This window comes from Magnolia sinica, chromosome 1 (assembly GCF_029962835.1).
Source record: "Magnolia sinica isolate HGM2019 chromosome 1, MsV1, whole genome shotgun sequence".
Taxonomy (NCBI): domain Eukaryota; kingdom Viridiplantae; phylum Streptophyta; class Magnoliopsida; order Magnoliales; family Magnoliaceae; genus Magnolia; species Magnolia sinica.
The window spans coordinates 19285782-19309438 of NC_080573.1; the positions used below are offsets into that span (position 1 = coordinate 19285782).

Here is a 23657-nt window from a genome sequence, read left to right on the forward strand (position 1 = left end):
GGGCTCAAGTCCTAAGCTAGAAAAATAGATGGACAAGTGGATTAAAACCAAAAGAAGTGGATCGGAGTTAATGGAGTCATACAATACTCAGAGATTGGAAATGACATGGATTGGGTACATGGGTGTTCAATCCTATGTGACTTTATAAATACATTGGATGGCAAATTAACATCATGATGGGCCCTAAGAAGGTTTTGTTGGGATTTGTGCTGCGGAATTACACATATTTGGATCTACGATAACAATCCAATAACGCCAAACAATCTCAAGAGAACACAAAGATTTAACGTGGAAAACCCTTTTTGGAAAAAAAACACAGCACAAAGCGACAAAAATGCATAATGAAAATAGAAATTACAAAGAGAGAGGACTTGCCCGATTCGAATAACCTTGAATTTCACCATTGCTACACCCTTTAATAACCCTAAAACCCTTTTAGAAACCCTTTAGAATACTTTAGAAAGCCTTAGCATTATTTTAGAAAGGCCCTAAGGACTCCTATTTATAGTTTAGGAAACACTCCTTTCGCACCGACTTGGAATAATCCAGAAACCACCTTAAATTTTACGCAGTTCGTACGCAGTCTGCGTAACCTTCGACTAGTCGAGCCAGAGCTTCGACTGGTTGAAGGACCCCTTCGACTGGTTGAGCCTGTCCCTTGACTGATCGAAGACCTCAGGAATTTCAGATACATTGTTCCTAGACTTCGAGTCGAACTTTCTTCAACTAGTTGAGGATAACAAGATTTAGACATCTTTTTGACAACAATCTCCATCATGTCTTTAATATTCAATCATGTAGCTTCTCGTCCTCTTCTCTTATCTCTGCATCACATCATAGCTTCTTGTGCACACTCCGTTCTTCTTTGACGCCATTGCCAAGTCCAGAGGAGTTGCATATAACATGAACTTCTCTGTAGGAACAACCTTGATAAGCATGTCTGCCGGATTTGAATCCACATACCCAACCACCTTTGCTCATGTGTTCCCAAAAGTAAGACGTAGTCTTTTGTACCTCGAATGTATCGAAGTAACCATCTCACCGCCATCCAATGTTACTTACCGGGGTATTTGCTCGCAACACCAATTGCCTGTGAAATATACAGACCATGGCATATACTGCCAATCACATTCAAATAAATCTCATGAGAAATATCCTGCTTTTTCTCATCTGTTTTGGGACATGTCCTAAGGAAAACTTAAAGTGAGCGACGTATGGAACGCTCACTGGCTTTGCCTTGTCTATCGCATACCTACTTAAGGTATTGTATCTATGATTATCAAAGCCTGCTCCTCTTCTAGTCTCTATAAATATCAATGTCAAGACCCATCTTTGCCGAGGTATTTGCTCGCAACACCAATTGCCTGTAAAATATACAGACCATGGCATATACTGTCAATCACATTCAAATAAGTCTCATAAGAAATATCTTACTTTTCCTCATCTGTTTTGGGATATGTCCTGAGGAAAACTTGAAGTGAGCGACGTATGGAACGCTCACCGGCTTTGCCTTGTCTATCGCATACCTACTCAAGGTATTGTATCTGTGATTACCAAAGCCTGCTTCTCTTCTAGTCTCTATGAATATCAATGCCAAGAACCATCTTTACCGGGGTATTTTCTCGCAACACTAATTGCTTGTGAAATATACAGACCATGGCATATACTGCCAATCACATTCAAATAAGTCTCATGAGAAATATCCTGCTTTTCCTCATCTGTTTTGGGACATGTCCTGAGAAAAACTTGAAGTGAGCAACGTATAGAACGCTCACCGGCTTTGCCTTATCTATCGCATACCTACTCAAGGTATTGTATCAGTGATTACTAAAGTTTGCTCCTCTTCTAGTCTCTATGAATATCAATGCCAAGAACCATCTTTGCCCCCCCCCCCCAACACCGATCCTTAATCTCGAATGTCCCACTTAACCGAGTCTTTAGTACGTTGATTTCAGATATGACATGATTGGCGATTTACATGTCATCAACATATAATTCCTGACTCATCATGGATGAATCAAATTTTACACCTCTACCTAGGCGACAGGTCGTATCAGGAGCTCGTGCAAACTTTTTCTCAGCTCCTTTAACTTAGAACCGCTCTGGTTGCTTCATGAAGAACCGCTCTTTCAATTTCCCATGTAGAAGCGCAGTCTCCTCATCCATCCTCTCAGCTCGAAATCTATTGGGCAACCAACATTGTCACGAATCTGATAAATACTTGTTATACCATCGGTGCGAATATTTTTGAGAAGTTGATCCATTCTCTCTGAGTATAACTCTTCGCTACCAGCCTCGCTTTGTATTTATGTTGTATCCTTTTGAAGATCCACCTGCATCTAACCGCTTCTCGGCCCACTAGAAGCTCCACCAGCTCTCATGTGTCGATCTAGTACAATGAGTCCATCACATCGCCCATAGTCACCTTCCACTTCTCAGCATCAGGCTCATCTAGAGTCATCTGAATAGTAGATGGATCCCCCTCGTCTTTAATGAGAGTATATGCTATGTTAAAGTCATCTATGTACCTCGTCGATATCCTGTGATTACGCTGTGTGATTCTTCTCACAGGTGGATACTCCACCTGCTTTGTATCTTTGTCCACGTGTCTCAGCCTTCATGCCCTGCCAACTCATGTAGCCATGTCCAGCGTGCCACATACGTGCAGAGGTGGAATTAACTACACCCTGTTGAGGGTCAAATATTGTATATCAGACCCAGTTATTGCATGGATTTACAAGCATGATATCGTTTAATAGCCTGATTTAATCGTGTGATGCAGAGTGTATTTACAAGTATGAACTGAAAAAGGGTGCTTAAACCATGAATTTAAAGCTTTGATGACACCCAAGGCAAGGGACGGACTCCAGGGGACCAAGATCGATGAAATTACACATCAGGGATCTGAGGAAATCAAGCCATTCACGTTAAAGAGGCTCGAAAATGGTGAAAAATGCAAGATCACATAGTTCTCGCCATCTGATTGGCTCAAAACTTTATACATGGCCTGAGGGCCATAAATTAACCGTACATATCAAATTTCAGCCCTTGGATCACTAAAAAAGTACCCCAACTGACGGATCAGCCCATAAATCGTTGATTCTGGGCCCACCTGATATCTGGAACTGTCTCAACTTTGGTCTCGGCGGTTTAAATAAGATGAGGAAACAAATGGATGGATTGGATCTTACATATACATTACAGTGGGCCTCGTATATACAGCGTGTGTACATGAGGTACACACGTGCCGCTGCGCACCGAACCAAGTAAGGCGGGTCAGCAGCGCTGACCCGCACCTTCTTCCTAAAACGGCAACTGCCGTATAATGCTGTTGAAACGGACGGACGGCGTCCGTTTTTGCGGACGCTAGTGGGCCCCACATAACGTACATATGGATGATCCAAGCCGTCCATCTTGTAGAGGGCCATGAATTCTTTAAACCTATGCTGAACTTTTGGACCCATGCAAGCACACGTGCGCGATACAGAGGTCATAAGTGGACTGCCCTGCAACGTTCAAATTGATGTTTGGATGATTTCTTCTCTGATTCTAAGTCAATGGACATGAAAAACCATCCGTTTCTTACCGAAATTTCAAGGGCAATCTAATGGACAGGGTGGATTTCTTCGAAAACACCTTTGTAGGGCCCACCGATCACGTCAGCGCCGGACGTGTGAAAGGCTATGCACGTCCGCAAAATCTGATCTTCCAAGCAGTTGTGGCCCACCATCTTTGATCATATGGCAGATCTGAACTGTCCATCGTGTAGGCCAGCCAAAATACTTCCAAGAGACGTTGATTTTACAGGAATAACGCAAGGAACGCGAGAGTTATGAAGCCCCAAACTTGGCTGCGAAAAGGCTTTCACTGCACGTGCGATAGCTTCCCAAATCCGATTTCCACCACTCCAAAAGCTATAAAAAGAGTTCCAAACGTGGAGAAGAGGGTGTGCTTGAACAGGGGACGTCAGATAGAGAAAGAGAGGCGGAGAGAGAAGTGTTTGGAATTTTTATATATTTTTTCTTTATTTTTCTTCTTTTTTCTATGATTATGTTAGGCTAAAATCTCTTAGCTAGGGCTAAGAGGTGAAGCTTGTGGCGTGATGAGAGCTTCTACAGGTATGATTTAAACTGAACTGATTGACTCTAGTTTGATTTAAGAAATTCTTTTAGTCATTAATGGTTTGTTGTGATTTAAATTACAGTAGATCTGTGATGGCTTGAATAATTCCTTTCCTTTTATTTTGATGTTCGGAAACCCTGTTGTTCGCCATCGTCTCATAGACATGGTTGGATGATGGAATCCTTCCTAACACTCATACACCTTTTAGTTGGTTATGGATTGGTCTAAGTTCTGTTGTTTACCTTGTCTCTTAGGCATGAATTTGTGATGAAATCGTACCTAATTCTTATACCTTTCATCTCTTGAAAACTATATCAAGTAAGTTCAGTATAATATCCATGAAGCAGGTATAAGATCTCCCTGATCTCTACAAGTGGATCCTCTGAATCCCTAGTTCCCTTTCTCTGAATTTTTTAAGTTTAGATTAATATTTCACCATTATTCCTCAAATCACAATCGGTTTAGATTTCATCTTAGCCTAGTTTTAGATCTGGTTATTTCCAAATAATGTACAAGTTTCAGTCCCTGTAGATTCGACCTCGGTCTTACCGAGTTTATTACTACATCACAACCCTGCACTTGGGGTGTGAACACATCCACTGTAGCTCCATCTGTTGAAGTACTCCCCATCAACCTGTAAAGATTATCGAGTCATTGCGTTTTCATGATTACCCGTGCCCCCTTATATACATTAAGGGCACCATCAATACTTGTAAACTTACAGCCCATTGTCTCAACTACACTAAGTGAAATCAAATTCGTCTTTAAATCAGGAACGTGCCTGACATCAATCAAGGTACGCTCCACCCCATTAAACATCTTGATGCGCACTGTACCAATAGCCACAACATTACAGGCAATGTCATTGCCCATAAACACCTATCCACCATCGCACTCCCTGTAGCTGGCGAAACAACTCCAATGAGGAGTCATGTGAAAGGATGCCCTTGTGTCTAGAATCCACTCACGTACGATCATCGTACGAGCGTCTGATTGTAGACATAGACAAGACATCACCAATACATCCACTCAATCCATCTGACGTGGCAACATTGGCCTCTCTATATGAAGCTTCAGATTCTTCTCTCTTACAATTAGATTTGTACAATCCTTCTTCATGTATCCTTCAATTCCACAATTCCAACACTTTATCTTACCTTTACCCTTGCCCTTGGATTTGGATCTAGAACTTGAAGATCCTGTACCTTATTCAGAATTTTTGTCCCTCGTAAACATTGCATTAGAAGATGCTCTCATGTCACTGTTTAGCTTTTTCATTGCCTTCCCTTGAAGGGTTGAGATAATGGTGTCGACACTCAGGATTTTATTTGTGGTGCATATTATATCATTAAATGACTCATACGATGCCGAAAGAGAATTCAACAACATACATGCTTGTTCCTCACCTTTCATCACTTCCTCCATATCCAGCAATTTACAAACCAATTTATTAAAGTTGCTGATGTAAGCCTCCAGATCTTCACCCTCTGCCATCTTGAAGTTATACCACTGACGCTTTAAGTGTAGGTGATTTTCAGAGGATTTTTTTGTATAGACATCCTCTAACTTCGCTCATAACTTAGCCACAGTTTTCCCCCTCATGACATTGTAAAGAACCTCATCCATGAGACATAAAAGGATCAAGGATAAGGCCTTTTTATCAAGGGTATTCTAATCATCATTAGTCATAGTAGACTTTCGCTCCTCAAGAGTACCATCTTTTCACTGTACTTGATTAAGGAACTGATTATCTTGATTTTCTATAGTTCAAAATTATTTTTTCCTGAGTACTTCTCAATATCATACCTAGTACTTACCATTATTGCTTATCCCTCAGATTTAGATCTGTGCCCCAACGATTCCTTTGATACCACTACTTGTTGGGATTTGTATTGTGGAATCACACAAATTTGGATCTAGGATAGCAATCCAATAATGCCAAACAATCTCAAGAGAACACAAAGATTTAACATGAAAACCCTTTCGGGAAAAAACCACGACACAAAGCAACAAAAATCCATTATGAAAATAGAAATTATAAAGAGAGAGGACTTACCTAATTCGAACAACCTCGAATCTCACCCTTGCTACACCCTTTGATAACCCCATAACCCTTTTAGAAACCCTTTAGAATACTTTAGAAAACCTTAGCATTGTTTTAGAAAGGCCCCAGGGACTCTTATTTATAATTTAGGAAACATCCCTTTCGCACTGACTTAGAATAATCCGGAAACCGCCTCAAATTTACGCAGTCTGCGCATAATCTACGTAACCTTCGACTAGTCGAGCCAGGGCTTCGACTGGTTGAAGGACCCCTTGGACTGGTCGAGCCCGTCCCTCGACTAGTCGAAGACATCGGAAATTTTAGATACATTGTTGTTGGACTTCGAGTCGAACTTTCTTTGACTAGTCGAGAATAACAAGATTCAAGACATATTTTTTACTAAAGGTTTGAACAGTGGGCTTCATTGTCACCGCTACTTCCTATGTTATGGTCCACCTTTTGATCACTTTTTGGCTTATACCTCAAAATGATATGGCCAAATGGATGAACTGTGTGGATAAACCCATACATCATAGTGGGCCCCTCGGAGCCCTAGCCTATGCCCAAGCTCGGGACAGGCAGGGGTAGCACCTAATCCACATCCGATTGAAATAGTCATGACAGGATATAAAGGGCACGAGTTTTGATGTAGGGATGGACGTGATGAGGTCGATCGCCATCACTGTCTTCCTCAGGGATAACTACTCTGAGTCCACGAAGCTTCTTTGGACTCCTCGCAGATATTCCTCGAATCCACGAGGAAAGAAAATAGAAATAATTTCTAATAATTTAAAATAAATTGATTGATGATAAAATAAAAAATAAAATTACAATCCTTTAAATAGTGAACTCAAACCTAGAAGTTTTAAAATCAAACTCCGTAAAAACATGACTTACTATAAATAACAAACTTATTATTTATACACACTCATGATTCCTATTAGATTTCATAGTTTTTGGCCAAAAATAGTAAATATTCAATTTGTCCTAAGCACATTATTTTCCTAATTTTTCTAAAACCTTTTCATGTTGGGCACCAATCTTAAAACTCAAAGGATCAATTGTTATGATCGAATTAAAACTTACTACTTATAGTAAAAATGAGAATAAAAATGACTTTTGACCATCAATTTGATGGAATATCTCAAATCTGGTGTGGGCAACTCTAGCTGGGTTGGTTGGTTAAAGTAGCTTCTCCTTCCGATAGGGTTTCGTTGCCTCCAAAAGCTATAAAAGGAAGCACGTGATGAAGAGCTCTACACTCACGCCAATAAGTCTATACAATGCAACACTGCTTTTATTTCTTATATTTTCTTTATCTTAGCTTAATTTTTGTCTCTTTACTTTCGTCCAATCACGCAACAAAATGTCTGAAGTTTAGGTTAGCTTTGATCTCTATTGGCTAGTGATGTTGAAGAATGTCTGAAGTTTAAGTTAGCCTAAATCTCTATTGGCCAGTGCCATTGTTTTTTTTTTTTTAAAAAAAAAAAAAAAAAAAAACGAGTGTAATATATTTCATTTCTGGACAAAAATTACAATTTTTGGGTCTGCCTAGGAAAGAAGGACCTAAAGAAGACCTATCGTAAGAAAAACTGGGATATCTGGGCCGAAATAAAAAAAACCAAAAAAAATCCCAAAAGAGAAGGCAAGCCTTAAATCTTCCTCTCCTTGATTGCTTCTAGACCAACCTTGTCCAGGAAAAGGAGGCCCCTCGCCTGCTGAGGCAGATCAGCCCTACTGGAACTATAAAAACAAGATTGGGACACCCTGCCCTCACGAGCAAGAGCGTCAGCCAATGTGTTGCCCTCCCTGAAAACGTGCATGAACTCCACCGTGGCGAGACCGCGGAGCCTGTCCGTTAGTACTCTCCAACCTTTCCATCTCTAGCTGATGTTGGCACCTTCCTTGAAAACCTTAATTACCAATTCAGAATCTGACTCCACCACAATTTGGGAAAAGCCTTTCTCCAAACACTGAAGAAGCCCATCATGAGCCGCCCGGATCTCGGCTCCGATGTTTAACATCACTCCGTAACCAAAAGCAAAACCAAATATAAACTCTCCCTTGTCATGTCTACAAACTTCGCTGCCCCCTGCCAACCCCAGGTTTCCTCTCGAGGACCCATCAACATTAACTTTTACCCAATCGGCAAGGGGTTTTTGCCATAAGACGACAGATTGCGTCATTGGCTTTTGACGAAGAGATCTACCATTCAACAACCGGCCAGAGGTTGGGTTTAGTTGTACATACCTCTTACTGATAGCATCATCTCTGGCGCTAGCCAGCCACCAAGAAACTCTCACAATGACCGACTGGGAATTCGTAGTTATGTCATCATAAATCACCCCATTCCTGGATCTCCGTAGCTCCCAAAGAATATATGCCGGTGCTAAGAGCTAGCTTACCCACTGACCTCTTCTGTCTGAGCCATTGCATAATTCTTGCTTCCACTATCAACACCTGCATGATGAAATCCCAGCCTGCACTCCAAAATATCCCCAAACTGATTTAGCTGGCTGTTCGTCTAGAAAGAGATGAGAACAGGACTCTTCGACTGGGTCCTACTCGATTCCGTCCCTGCAGCAGACACACTTCGATGCTAGTGCCATCGCTGTAGTATGCTTAGTATAATATAAATATTTGTAACATTATGTTATCAAGTACTAATCAACCGAGTCAGTATTTAAAAGATCAAACACTCTTATCACATCCTACTGACTATTTGCCTTGATTGTTTATCCACACAAGCGGTTTAAGTATTTATCTCTCGTTTAATTTATCTTCTCTAGTTTATTTATTTCTCTATCAATTATTGATAAATAAAATTGGCACAACTTTTTTCTATTTCAAATCTATTAATCTTATTTCTATTGAGAAATATATTAGTTACAATTATTGGTGAAAGAACAAGATCTTTAGATACAAGGGAAAATGAATCCATTCAAAATGACTAACCCTTTCCTGTTTTATAAATCGCTTGATCACTATTACTACTGGTGGTTGAGCGGGCAACCGGATCCTTAAATTCAGTCTTAAACGGTTTATCTTAGTACAGAGATAATAGTGTTCAATTAAATTCTAGTCAAGTAGGACTCTGGCATATGCCTACACTATCATAATCGCACACTCAAACATGTGTGGCTCCATGTTTGATTGAATTATGCAAACATGGCGGGCCCTAAAATGGTTTCAACAGTCAGTGTCAGTGTAACCATGACTTCTTATAGTGTAGTCCACCTGACCCTTTGATATGTATACTTTTTGGTCTCATGCCCCAAAAGTGATCAATCAAGATGGATAGGCAGCATTGATAAAACACATACATCATGGTTAGCCCCTGGCAGGGAGGTCCCTCTCTAGCTAGGTCTCCGTGGGAGTAGATTAGGTGTGGCCACCTCACTTAAGATGGTGTGGCCCTTACCGTGCAGCCCACCTTGATGTATGCATTCTATATCCACATCATCCATCCATTTTGTGATGTAGAACGGGTCATGGACACTTTCATGACCAAGATAGACCATAGAAGGCCCGATCGGAGGTGGAAGTCATTAAGACTGTTAGAACCTTAAAACAGGCATATCTCGCAAACCGGAATGAGTTACTCGACGTACCATATATGATTTTGGAGTAGCTCGAGCTACTTTTGTAACCAATGCCGAATTTGTGAGATTCCATCATACCAATGGTCGAATTCCATGTTTATTTCAATTTTTATTATTTTTAGTAAGTTTTAGTTTGATTATAACTCTTCATCTGTTGGGCTTTAGGAGTTGTGTCCAACATGAAAAGTATTTAAAATAATTATGAGAATAACGTGGTTAATCCACATAGGACACTTACTATAAAAAGTAAATTTACTATTTATAGTAAGTTACGAATTTTAAGGAGTTTTAATTGTAGTTTAATTTCGTAACTTCTTCCAAGGCTTGATATCCCTACTTAAAGGGTCGTAGACTCATTTATATCGGTTAATCAATCAAATTATGAATTTTATAGAATTTAATTCTATTTTGCTTCTTTTTTTCTCATGGATTCGAGAAGTCCAGAGAAGCTCCATGGATTCGGAATAGTTATCCTTGAGGAAGATGGTGATCGACCTTATCACGTTCATCCCTGTAGCATTTTGACATATCAATTTAGGGCATGAGCCCAAAAATAAAAGAAAATCCAAATTTCAGGTGGATCATGACATAGAAAACAGTGGTGACTTAACATTAAAAGCTTCTTATGGGTTATAAAAGTTTTAAATAAAACATATACTTATTTTATCCCTCAATTCACATTTTTATGACCTTGTCAAAAGGTTCCATGATAAATAAACATCATGAAAACATTAGCAATATCCTAGGAAGTTTTTAAGGTGAGGCATTTTATCTCTCTTCCAATATGTAATATGGTCCACCTTGAAATTTGGGTTTGCTTCATTTTTTGGGTTCATACCCAGAAAAATAAATGGATGGCTGTATATAAAATACATACATCAATGTGGACCCATGGTAAGGGCTACACCCAATATTCCGCTCCCAGTTAGGGTGGAAAGCAGATTACATCCTGCCCCTGCCAGGACTATAATCTACCAGGCAGGGCTTTGTGGGGTTCACTGTGATGTATGGATTTTTTCAATCGGTTCATTTATTTTGAAATTTTATTTTAGAGTTTGAACTCTAAAATTAAGCAGATCAAAGGCTCAAGTGGGCTATAAAGTGGGGATTGAACGTTCACCATTAAAAACTTCTTGGAGTCATAGAAGTCAATAAGTTTTGCATCAAGCTTATATTTGTTTTCACAGTGAGCCTATAAAGGTTTCAACGGTAGAAATCATTACTTCCTGTGGTATGGTCCATTTGTGGATCGGATCTGCCTCATTTTGAACTTAATATAATTAAATGGTCTAAAAAATGGATGAATGGCATGGATAAAACCCTTGCATCAGGGTGGACCCCACAGAGCCCCTGCCTAGACGGATTTCCATCCAGCGGGGGCAGGACACAATCGGCTTCCGTCCGGTGGGGATGGTTACCCTGTCGGCGTCCATTAGATAGACGGGATGAGGATTGGGTATACCGAGCTCCCGGACCTCATCAACACGGTGGGGCCTAAACGTGGGGCCCACTTGTTGTATGTATTGTATATCCATTCCGTCCTTCTGATTTTTCAGCTTATTCTAGTCGATAAGAGGAAAAATGAAGCCGATCCAGATCTCATGTAGACTACACTATAGAAACAGTGGTTTTTGAGCACAGACAATTTTCAACTTTCTCAGGCCCACTGTTATGTTTATTCTCCATCCAACCAGTTAATAAGGTCACACGTACCTAGATGAAGGGAAAACACAAATATCAACTTGATTGAAAACTTTCGTGGCAAGAAGTTTTTAATGGTCAATCACTATTGTTTCTTATGATGTGGTTCACATGAGACGTAGATCTGGTTCTTTTTTTGGTTCATGCACTAAAATTAGCTGAAAAAATAGATGGACGTAATAGATCCAAAATGAGTACATCAAAGCAGGCCCACAGTCAGGGCCGCACTGTGTTGGGAGAGGCCACAGCCACCTACTGTCTCCGCCACGCTGGAGGGAGCTGCACTGCAGTAGCAAAATCCGCATATAAGCAAGAACGGGACTAGGTGAGTCGGTGGAGCAGGCCATGACTATTGGGCCGACCTTTATATATGTGTTTCATATCCACACCGTTGATCCGTTTTGTTATCTCATTTTAGTGCATAGACTCCAATCTCAGGAAAATCACACCACAGGAAACAGTGGTAATTTAACGCTACTATTAAAAACTTCTTATGAGCCACAACATTGTTGGTAAGCTGATATTTGTATTTTCCTTTTACCTAAGTCTGGGTGGCCTACTCAACAAGTTGGATGAAAACTAAACATTACAGTAGGCACTACGAAGTTTTTAATGGTAGGTATTATAATTCAACATTATTTTTCTATGTGGTGGTCCACGTGAGATATTGATCGCCCTCAATTTTAAATTCATAATTTAAAATATTATGAAAAATAGATGTACGGTGTGTATAAACATATACATTTTGGTGGGCCTATATCGAACTGACCAGCGGTGAGGTTAGCTGTTGCACGGTCAGCAGGACGCGGATTTCCTGCGAAAGCCTTTCACAGGAAGTTCCTGCGCAAGGATGCTGGGTGGGGCCACCACCATTGTTTTTGGGAAATATACTCCGTTCATCCGTTTTGTAAGATAATTTTAGGACAAGTAAAAAAAACGAGGTGGATCCAAGACTCAAGTGGGCCACACGAGAGGAAACAGTAGGGATTCAGTTAGAACCGTTGAAACATTCTTATGACCATAAAAGCTTTGTTTCAGGCTAAATTTTTTGTATTTTCACTTCATCCTTGTGTTAATAACCTTATAAACCGTTTGGATGGCATATAAACATCAAGGAGGAGCCCAGGAAGGTTTCAACGGTAGGTATTTCTTTTCCCATTTTTCCCTCTCATGTGGCCCACTTTAGTTTTGGATCCACTTCGTTTTTCGTCGATTTTCCTAAAATGAGCTCACCAAACGGATGAACGGAGTACATTTCTCAAAAACACGATGGTGGGCCCCACATAGCATTCTTGTGCAGGAACTTCCTGGAAAAGGCTTTCGCAGGAAATCCGCGTCCCGGTTAGCATGGGATGCGGATTCGCCGCTGACAGGTTGAGTGGCCAGACACGCCACCGAAGTGACGTCACTAAGTTTTGTGGGTCCCACCATGATGTATGTTTTGTATCCACATCGTTCATCCATTTGGAGAGACCATTTTACGGCATAAGCCAAAAACTAATTCAGATCCAAAGCTCAAGTGGACCCCACCACAGAAAAATGTGGAGAGAGTGCCGGACACCATTAAAATCTTTTAAGTGCCACAAGAGTTTTCAATGAAGCTGATATTTGTGTTTTACATTATTTAATGTCTGTGTTAACTTATGAACGGATTGGATCTCAAATAAACATCATGGTGGACCTTAAGAAGGTTTCAACGGTGGGCGTCACTCTATCCACTGTTTTTTGTGGTGGGGTCCATTATAGCTTTGGATCTGCCTCATTCTTTGGATCATGCCCTAAAATGATCTCTACAAATGGATGAACAGTGTGGATACAATACATACATCATGATAGTAAGGGTTGCACCATCTTAAGGCAAGTTTGGGACACACCTACTCCACTCCCATCAGAAATGGGAGTGGATTGCCTGTGACCGGGGCCAAGGCTGGGTGGGGTCCACAAAGATATCTGTGACAAATCCACTCCATCTATCAATTTTTAAAGACCACAATAGCATAGGTTTTTAAAAATCAGGCAGATCCAAGGCTCAAGTAGGCTACACCAACAAAACAATGAGAACAGCAACATCCACCATCGTAACCTTCCCGCAGCTGATCATGATGTTTATATGTCATCTAAAATGTTCTTAGAATTATAAATAAGGTTGTCAATGGGCCGGGTAGTACCAATGGTCCTTCGGGCTTGGCCCGATTGGGCTGGGTTTGGGGTTGTGTATCAGGCCCGACGGTCGAGCTTGGGCTAAAATCAGAACCCTGATTCTAAATCGGGCAGGACTCAAGCTTAGCACTCCAAACCTCCTTTTCTTTCATTCTCTCCCCTTCTCTCACGCATTCTCTCCCCTTCTCTCAGACATGAGACACACCAAAATATCATTTATCAACTTAGATATTCAAGGCTCAAGCTTAGGCAGACTCATGTCAGGCTTTGTGTAAATGTCTCAGGTTGGACTTAGGCTAGACTATTTTCGGCCGGTCACAAGTCCAGGCTGGATTTGGGCTTAGGTTTAGAATTGCAGGCTGGGCTTTGATAGAGCTCGGTTCAATCCTAACCCAGCCCATTGATAACCCTAATTATAAACACTCAGATAAACTGTAGGAATACATATTATCCTGATAATAAAAAACTTCTGATGGCATTTGCCCTACTGTGGTCTTTCAAATCACATGGGTACCACCTCACACAAGCCACCCACCTCACATGGGTGGAGCCCGCCTCACACGGGCTGCCCACCCCGAGTGTGACCCTACATCCCACAAGCAATCCTACTTAAGCTCGATGTGAAAATGCCCTTGCATTAAACATCTTATGAACCCCACATAACTCTGGGCCAGAGATATATAAGGCAATTCGCTCCCATAAGAAATGGTCGGGGGAGCATATAAAGCAAGTTTAACTTTTCAGTAGAAAAAAGTAACAAATGGAAAAGACTTTGTACTAGAGAAAGAGAGAGAGAGAGAGAGAGAGAGAGTATATAAAGAAATTCTTACAAAAATAATAAAATAAATAAATAAATAATAAGACATATAAAGCACTTCTTAAAGGAGAGCCGCCCCCATTTCATCAGGGCATGAGTGAATGGACCTAGGTTGATGTATGTATTGCATGGATGTAGATTGCACACTTAATAACCCAATATGCTCTATGGGGTCCATTGTGATCTATGTGTCTTGTTATATTGTCCATTCATTTTACGAGCTCATTTTAAAGTATAAGCCCAAAATTGAAGCATATCCAAAGTTGGAGTAGACCGCATCATAGGAAACATTGGGGATATAATAATAAAAACCATGATCGAAACCTTTTAAACACCCACGGTGACATTTATTTGTCATCTAACTTGTTTATAAGGTCACACGGATATGGATGATGTGAAATTACAAATATCAACTTATCTAAAACATTTGTGGCCACTAAGAAGATATCAACAGTCCTGTGGTGTTGTCCACTTAGCTTTGGGTATACTCCAATTATGGGATAATGCCCTAAAATGAGTTGGAAAAACAGATGGACAGCCTACCTAAGACACACATACATCCACACCATCTATCCGGTTTTTAGCTTATTTTAGGATGTCCAGCCCAAGAAGTAAATCCAAATCTCAGGTGGACCACACCATAGGATAAAATGGTGATTGAACACCTACCATTAAAAACTTCTTAGTGCCCACCATATGGTTTATTAGCCATCTGGCTAGTTGGTAAGGTCAAACATGCTTGGATGAAGGGAAAACACAAATGTTTCCATGATTTAAAACTTTTGTGGCTCAAAATCACCACTATTTAATACATTGACCACTTTGGACACATCGGATGGTTGAAACATCAAACAACATTAGCTAATCAAATGATTGAACCTTGTGATCAATAGCATACAAGATTGGAAGGTCAAGATCAATCAAAGAAAACAGGTTCAATCCGACCATAAACTTGATGCATCTATTAAAGGGAATCTGCCTAGAATTGTTTATGTTTAAAAAACCCAACTTTGGTCAGACAATGCTGATCACTCAATCTATGAATTGTAAAATTGATAGTAATTAAATTTTTTTAAAAAAATAAATATATAAAATAAAATCTAGCATTCAAAAGAATACATCCTATCCCTAATAAGTCATGATAAAGCGATGGAGGAATACCGGAATAAATGGAGAGCTTGTAAACCGTAGAAGAAGGAAGATGGCTTATGCAATCAGTTGGCTAGTCGAATTAGAAATGGATGAGGCAGCATATAAAGAACTAATTACTTGTCAAGGATTAAACCCTGGAATGCTTTTTAAATTATTTAGGGGGTGTTGGGATCCCAAGTTACTTCAGTAGCTTATATTTATTTCTACTTATTAAGTAAATAAAGTATGTTTGTTAAACAACAGATTTATCAACCAAAAAGTAGAAAAATCATACTTGACTTCTAAGATTATAAGTAATTATCCCTCAATTAGTTTGTTTGGTCCCCCTCACATCCACCGTCCATCATTTGGGGCCAACTTTGATGTGGACCATTCATTGGGTGGATTCCGCCTTTGATTTGGATGTGGTCCATTCATCATTTGGGACTAACCTTTTACGTACATTGTTCATTATGTAGGCCCCATCTTTGATGTTTGTCATCCATCATGTGAGCCCACCATCAATGTCATTGTCCACCTTCAATATCCACCAACCATCATATAGAGCCCATATTTGATGTATACCATCTATCATGTGGGCTCCACCTCTAATGTGGGTTCCACCTCTAATGTGGGTTGTCTATTATGCGAAGCGTGCCTTGGATATGGGCTAGTCATCATTAGTGTTGACCTTTGATGTGGACTGTCCATCATATGGGGGCCATGTTGATATGGATCATCCATAGTGTAAGGCTCACCATTATTAATTGTCCATCATGTGGAGCCCAACTTTGATGTAGATCATCCAGCATGCATGAGTAAAAATAAAAAATATAAAGTAACAAAATATCCAATGGTCGCATCTAATAATTAAAAGCTATGAGATTTTTTAGTCAACCTGGCTTTTTAGATGATGACCAATTTGTAGTAGGCACCACAAAATGAACAGTCTAATTTGAGTTAATGCCAGAGGCATGTACAGTTCTTGTGTGATTATTGACCCACAAGATTAAGCAACCATGCGGGCAAACATGGGCCTTGCAAGTATAGGCACCAGTGGTTACATGTAAATGGCTTGGCCCAGAATCAGGTCGCCGTCCATGCCCTAAGTCGCGTCAAAGGTCATACACGATGAATGATCTCATGTGTAGCAATTGGTCAATGTGCTCAACCTCGAAGGATTTTCCCATCCTTAATTAGCACAGTACAACTGTCCATCATGTGGGGCCCACCTTTTATGTGGACCATCCACCATGTGAGCCTAACCTCTAATGTAGATAGTCCGTCATGTGGGACCTCCTTTTATATGGCCTGTGAAAAAGCCTCCTTAGACATGGGCCGTGAGAGAGAGTTAAAAAGGCATGAATTCAAAAGCTAAAAGAAAAAACTTTTTAAGTAGCTTTTAACTAGTAAGTTACTTTTATAACGGTGTTTACCAAACTAACTAAAATTAAAAAGGTTACTTAATTACTTAACATAAGTATATAAAAAGAATAAAAAAACTAAAAATGGTATTATTCAAACAAGCTCTTAAAAGCACTTTTTAAAGGGAGCAAGATGCTCAGCTGGCTGGGGATCGGTCCATCCGACCAGCAGGGTAGACTTCGGCAATCTATCAATCTTTCGGCAAAAAAAAAAAAATAATAATAATAATAAATCTAAACTATTCATTAAGTCCAACACATTTTTGGTGAGCTAAGTTGTCATACTAATTTTGCAATTGTTATCCATTTGATCCATGGCCTTTAATGTGGACAGTCAATATTGTTCACACGAAAATAATTCTTCAATCCATCTACTTGTTAGGGCCCACCATGGATTGCCTGGGTTTCTAAAGAATCACATTGGAGAAGTCATCCATCCCTTAGAAAACGGATGAATATAGAAAATAAAGCTAGAGTAGGATGGATTGGATCATCCCATTAGCGTGGTTTTTGCATGGTACAGGTTTTGGGCCTCGGAACCTGATCTGGATATGAGAAGCCTATAACATCTTGCAGCTGGATGCTCAATTGCCACGTGTACCTGACAACGGTTGATAGATGGGCTAGTCTGCTGAGCCATACACGTGGATGGGGAAAGCCACGAATGGGGAGACCAAACCTCTTAAATAAAAAGTCTGGTGGGATTGTAAGTTATGATACACTCAGTTGTCACACTCAGTGGACAACTTTCAAAAAAAATATATATATATATATATATGAGAAATGCTCACACACAACTAGTTAGACCATAAATTAGTCCAACTAGTTGTGCGTTAAATGTCAAGGATTTCTTCTTTCATCCGTGTATAATGCACCATAGGTGAGATACATGACATTGAGTCTTATATAAGTACGATGGGAATTATGTATCATAAATTCAATTTAATCATAAAATAGAATCACTAATAAAATTTAATATACTAAAAATTAATAAACGGTAATTAGCATTAGATGCACACGTGTAATTTAAATATGGAATGTTGAAAAGAATTTCTAAGAGTTCACTCACACACAACTAGTTGGATGTCCCACTAGCAGTCTAATTTCAAGCGACGCCAATTGCGTCCTACCCCGCTCGGACGGTAATCCGTCTGGGTGGGGCTCTGTGGGGCCCACCGTAATGTAAGAGTTTTATCCAATCCGTTCATCATTTTTCTCAGATCATTTTAAGATATAAGATTAAAAATGAGGCAGGTTCACGGCTCTAGTAGACCACACCAACGGAAGCTGTAGTTATAATGACACCCACGGTTAAAACCTTTACAAGTGCTACCTTAATGTTTTTTCTACCATACAACCTATTAATAAGGTCATTTAAACGAGGATGAAGTGAAAAAACAAATATAAGTTTGATCCAAGACTTCTCCAGCTCCCAAGAAGTTTTTAATGGTGGCCGTTCAATCCCCACTTTGTGGTCCACTTGAGCCTTGGACCTGCCTCTTTTTCAGATATTGCCTTAAAATTATCTGAGAAAAGTGATAAACGGCGTGGATAAAACACTTACATCACGGTGGGCCTCAGAATTACAGTCCCGACGGGGGTAGGACGCAATCCGCGTCCAATTTCAAGGCTAGATAATAGATATTTCAAAAGAAAATGAGTTTTCCACTTGAGTAGCCCACATTATGGTGAATGTTTAATCCACCCCAACCATCAAGTCTGGAACTACATTTTAGCCGTAGGATCCAAATATCAGCCCCGGCTATGGTTCAGGTAGACTACAATATAAAACACAGTGCACATAGAAAGCACACCCTTCAAATTGTTTCTTATGATGTGGCTCACGTAAATCATGTATGGACCTACGTTTTGGGCCTCAGGCATAGATTTTTGTTTAGAATTTAATAGTTAGAGTGGATTTCATATGTTCATTACATTGGGCCTAGTAGAAATCAATGGTGGATGTCTCTCTTTCCACAGCTTTCACTGGTATGGCCCACTTGAATAACGGATCAACCTGATTTTTTTCCACTAGGACAAGTATAGGGTTCCACATTTAATGGTCGGAGTAGATCTCACGTCCACATTACAGTCCTCGTGAAAAATAAAAGGAGCCTTCCTTCTGCAGAGAATAAAATCCCCAGGGACTTTGATTGTTGAGCATGTTTGGTGCTAGAAAAAGTCTCAGGGATGCAGGGAGTCCCGTGTTAACGTGGATAAGTGTTGTGAACCCCACTATAATATATGTGTTACATCCACGCAGCCTGTCCACTTGTTAATATCATTTTAGGGCACGAGCCCAAAAACTAGAAAGATCCAAAGCTCAAATGGACCACACCAAATAAAGTAATGGGGATTGAACGCTTACTATTGGAAATATTTTGGGTGCAATAGGAGTTTTGAATCAAACTGATATTTGTGTTTTCCCTTCATTCCCGGCAGTGTGAACTTATGAACAGATTGAATGGATTAAGAGAGTGGATATGCTTCACATACATTAAGGTGGGCCTCACAATTAGAGAAACTTTCAATACGGTGCTACTTAAATAAAACCTTTTTTTTTTTCTTTTTCTTTTTTTTTTTCTTTTTTCAACACACGCACACACACCTAGGGCTGAACACGAGTCAAGCTAGCTCAAAAAGCTCGCTCGACTGGGCTCGAATCAGCTTGGATTGACTCGGCTTGAAAGGCCGACTCCAGGCAAGCTTGTTTACTAAAGCTCGAGTTGAGTTCAAGCTGAGTTCGACCATGGTGTATTTCAACTCAACTCGACTTGACTCAAAGCTCGAGCTCGACTCGGCTCAAGTAATATATTTTAATAATATATATTATATATATTATATTAATATGAAATATAATATATATATATATATATATATATATATATATATATATATATATATATATATATATATATATATATATATAAGTTTTAAAAAAGAAGTTAAAACTTAAAAAACCTTACCCAACTCTACCCATCCTCATTCCCTCTTTTTCTTTCCCTTACCCTACCGAGGTAAACTCGACTCGACTCGAACCACTAGCTAGACTCGAACTCGACTCGAAACCTTTAGCAAACAAGCCAAGCTTCGATGTTGAGCCCGAGGGCGAGCTCGAGCTCGAACTCGAGTATAGCATGGACGAGTCAGGCCGAGCTTGGCCCACCTCGACTCGACTCGGCTCAATGTACAACCCTATACACACCCCTACACACTCACGCCGTAGTGGGATTTCACCACCTATGGATACTCGAAGCCTTGACCGGGTGTTGAAACTCCTCGGGAAGGTGACACTTTCACAGGAACTAACATCTGCTATTCCATGGTCTGCCTTTCATTTTATGAGTGGCCTAGTGTAATATATGAGTGAGATCCACTGTAACCAATAGATGGGTAATTTTTTGTTGGGTTCGGAGCTAAAAGATCATGCTGATATGCGGTTGAAGTGGGTCATACTAATGAAAATGATTGGGAGAGACGTCCACCCTTGATTTTTACGTGGCCCATCATTATGATAATGTGAAATCCATTTGAACCATTAGATGATGCATCAAAACATTGGCCTGACACCCAAAAATCAGGCCCAAACATGATTCAACTGGGCCACACCAAGGGAAACAGTTTGGTGGGGTTTTTTTTTTTTTTGTATACTATTTCCAACTGTGTGGTCCACTTAAACCATGGATAGGACTGATTTTCAAGCCATAGGTTTACCATGGGGTGATGCATGTGATGGTTGGGTGGATTTCACATTAATGCCATTGTAGGCCCATCTAAGCCAACGATTCAATTTTCTCCTTGAAATAACTTTCACTAGGACATTTACGGGCATTAATTTCTCCTTAAATGAGGCAACTAAATTTCTCATTGACATTTAATGCACAGCTAGTTGGACCAATTTAAATGGCTCATATCTCTCTCTCTCTCTCACTCTCTCTCTCTCTCTCTCTCTCTCTCTCTCTCTCTCTCTCTCTATATATATATATATATATATATATATATATATATATATAGGTACTGATAGTAAGCCATCGATTCCCTAGTGGCGGTGGCTAACAGTGATGTGTGAATTGACAGTGGGGTGTACTAAAAAGTTGACAAGGAAAAAAAAAGTACTGATAGTAAGGCCGACTTATTGGAAGGTTTGGATGTCACATCTTCTTAATAGATTGTAGCTTGTAGTCCAATCAATTGAACTTGAGATCTTCGATCTAGCGAAAGTCAACCACAAATTAGGAGGATTGAATCTTCAAAATCACCCCAACTTATAGACAATCTCAACTAATTACGCCAAGTAATGTAAATATATATATATATATATTTTTATAAATATCCTCAAAATCAATAGTTGTAACAAATATGTGTACTTTATATATTGGTTATTGATGTACCGCGGGTCATGGACACTTTCATGTCCAAGATGAATCAGAGAAAGCCTGATTAGAGACACAAGTTATTAAGACTGTCAGAGCCTTAAAATAGACACATCTCGCAAACCGGAATGAGTTACTCGACGTAATATATATGATTTTGGGGTAGGACGAGCTAGTTTAGCCAACCAACCGGGCTATACCAGGTTTCCCACGCCAAATTTGCGAGATTCCATCATATCGGCGGCTGAATTCCATTTTTAATATAAATAGCAAGTTTTAGTTTGATATTACTCTTCATCCGTTGGGCTTTAGGAGTTGTTTCCAACATGAAAAGTGCTTAAAATAATTAGGAGAATAACGTGGTTACACCACATAGGACACTTTCTATAAAAGTAAATTTACTATTTATAGTAAGTTACGAATTTTAGGGAGTTTTAGTTTTAGTTTGCTTCTGATTTCTCTTTCATTGCTTGGTATCCCTATTTAGAGGGTCGTGAACTCATTTAATTCATCGATCAATTAAATTTTGAATTTATTAGAATTTATTTCTATTTTTTTTACTTTCTTTCCTCGTGGATTCAAGAAGTCTCTATGAGGAGTCTAGAGAAGCTTCGTGGATTCAGAGTAGTTATCCTTGAGGAAGACGGTGATCGACCTCATCACATTCATCCCTGCGTCAATTGATATCAAAGCGAGGACTCCCCTCGGGCCAATGGTAAACAACGAAGGTATGTACCAAAATCCTATGGATAGTGATCCAGGGATTCATTATCTTTCAGAAAGAATGAAAGCTTTCCACCGAGAGAGTCAGTTGACTATGCAAGGGCTGCAGGCGACCCTCGACTGTCTTGCGGATGTGCTAATTCCTCCCCGAGCCCTAGGTGATGCTCAACTGCCCGTGGTTGCTGTACGGCACAATCTCGATTTTCGTAAAGCACTACCAGTGGTAAACCGTAATGCCATACCAAATTATTCAAGTTTTAGTGATGAGGACCTTAATGAAGGTTTTACCCGACGACCAATTTATAGAGGCGATCATCTAGATAGTGCTGAAAGAGACTATCGAGGTAAGACCAAACTTCCTAGTTTTAATGGTTTGTTACTCATAGAAGATTTCCTCGATTGGCTAGCCGAAGTAAAGAGATATTTTGATTACATGAACATGCCAGATCATAAAAAGGTGAAATGGGTGGCATCTAAATTAAAATTTGGTGCTTCTACATGGTGGGAGCAATTACAACTCTCACGTGCTCGACAGAACAAGGCATCCATCTCATCATGGCCACGGATGAGACGCTTTCTTCGATCACGATTCCTCTCCAATGACTATGAGCATATATTATTCCAACAATACTAGAATTGCCGATAAGGAAATCGAACTGTCACAGATTACATTTAAGAATTCTAGCTATTGGCAACACGAAATGATTTGTCAGAATCTGAGTCACAGAAGGTGGCACGATTTATAGGAGGGTTACGATCGACAATTCAGGATTGAATTCAGATGCACCTAGTCAGGACCATGAATGAAGCGGTTCAGTTGGCAGGTAGAGTAGAAATGCAGCTTGCAAGAGTCTCTAATCGGCATTATCTTTTAACTCGACTCCCCATAAGGGGTCCCACGCAGAATCGAATGCTAGCATGAGGAAAAGAACCAATAGGAGAATGTCCTCAACCTCCCGCAACTGCAGACCGTGATATAGGAAGTGGCTCATCTAAGCCTCAACGTGTAGCACCCACGACAGCGGGCCCGAGTAGGATCCCAAATCCTTACGTTCGGCCAATGTCGAACAATTGTTACCGTTGTGGTCAACCAGTCCACTTATCAAACACCTATCCTCAACATCCTGCAGCACACTTGACCATAAACGAATGGGGGACTGAAGTTGAGGCCGTAGAAGAAAACCCTGGCTTTAATAAACATGAGCAAGCCACTGAGGAAGGAGCAGATGGCGTTGAGTTGACGGTCCAGGATCGTAGCGAATCTCTAGTTGTGAGGCGATTACTGTATACCTCACGGAAGGAATTAAATCCACAGCAACACAATATATTCCGTACGTGGTGCACTGTCAACGGAAAGGTTTGTGACATGATCATAGATGGTGTAAGTAGCGAGAACATCGTTTTAAGAGAAATGGTAGACAAGCTGCGACTACCAACGACAAAACATCCTTCCCCGTACTCAATTGGCTGGATAAAAAAAGGCAAACGAGACTAAGGTAACTGAACAATGCACAGTCTCATTTTCAATTGCTAAATATTATAAGGATCAGATGCTTTGTG

At 40.1% G+C, this 23657-nt stretch overlaps 1 protein-coding gene across 2 annotated transcripts in view; it reads right to left on the bottom strand.

Moving 5' to 3' along the window:
- LOC131242262 (disease resistance RPP13-like protein 4) overlaps positions 1–23657 on the bottom strand; it is a 78866-nt gene that overhangs the window by 20137 nt on the left and 35072 nt on the right. The window contains exon 1 of one of the 2 annotated variants that reach the window (XM_058240809.1): positions 15608–15647. The exons of the other annotated variant lie outside the window; for it this stretch is intronic. The gene's annotated coding sequence lies outside the window, so the exon portion shown is untranslated. Of the gene's footprint in view, positions 1–15607; positions 15648–23657 lie in introns of those variants that run through there. 2 annotated transcript variants of the gene reach the window in all.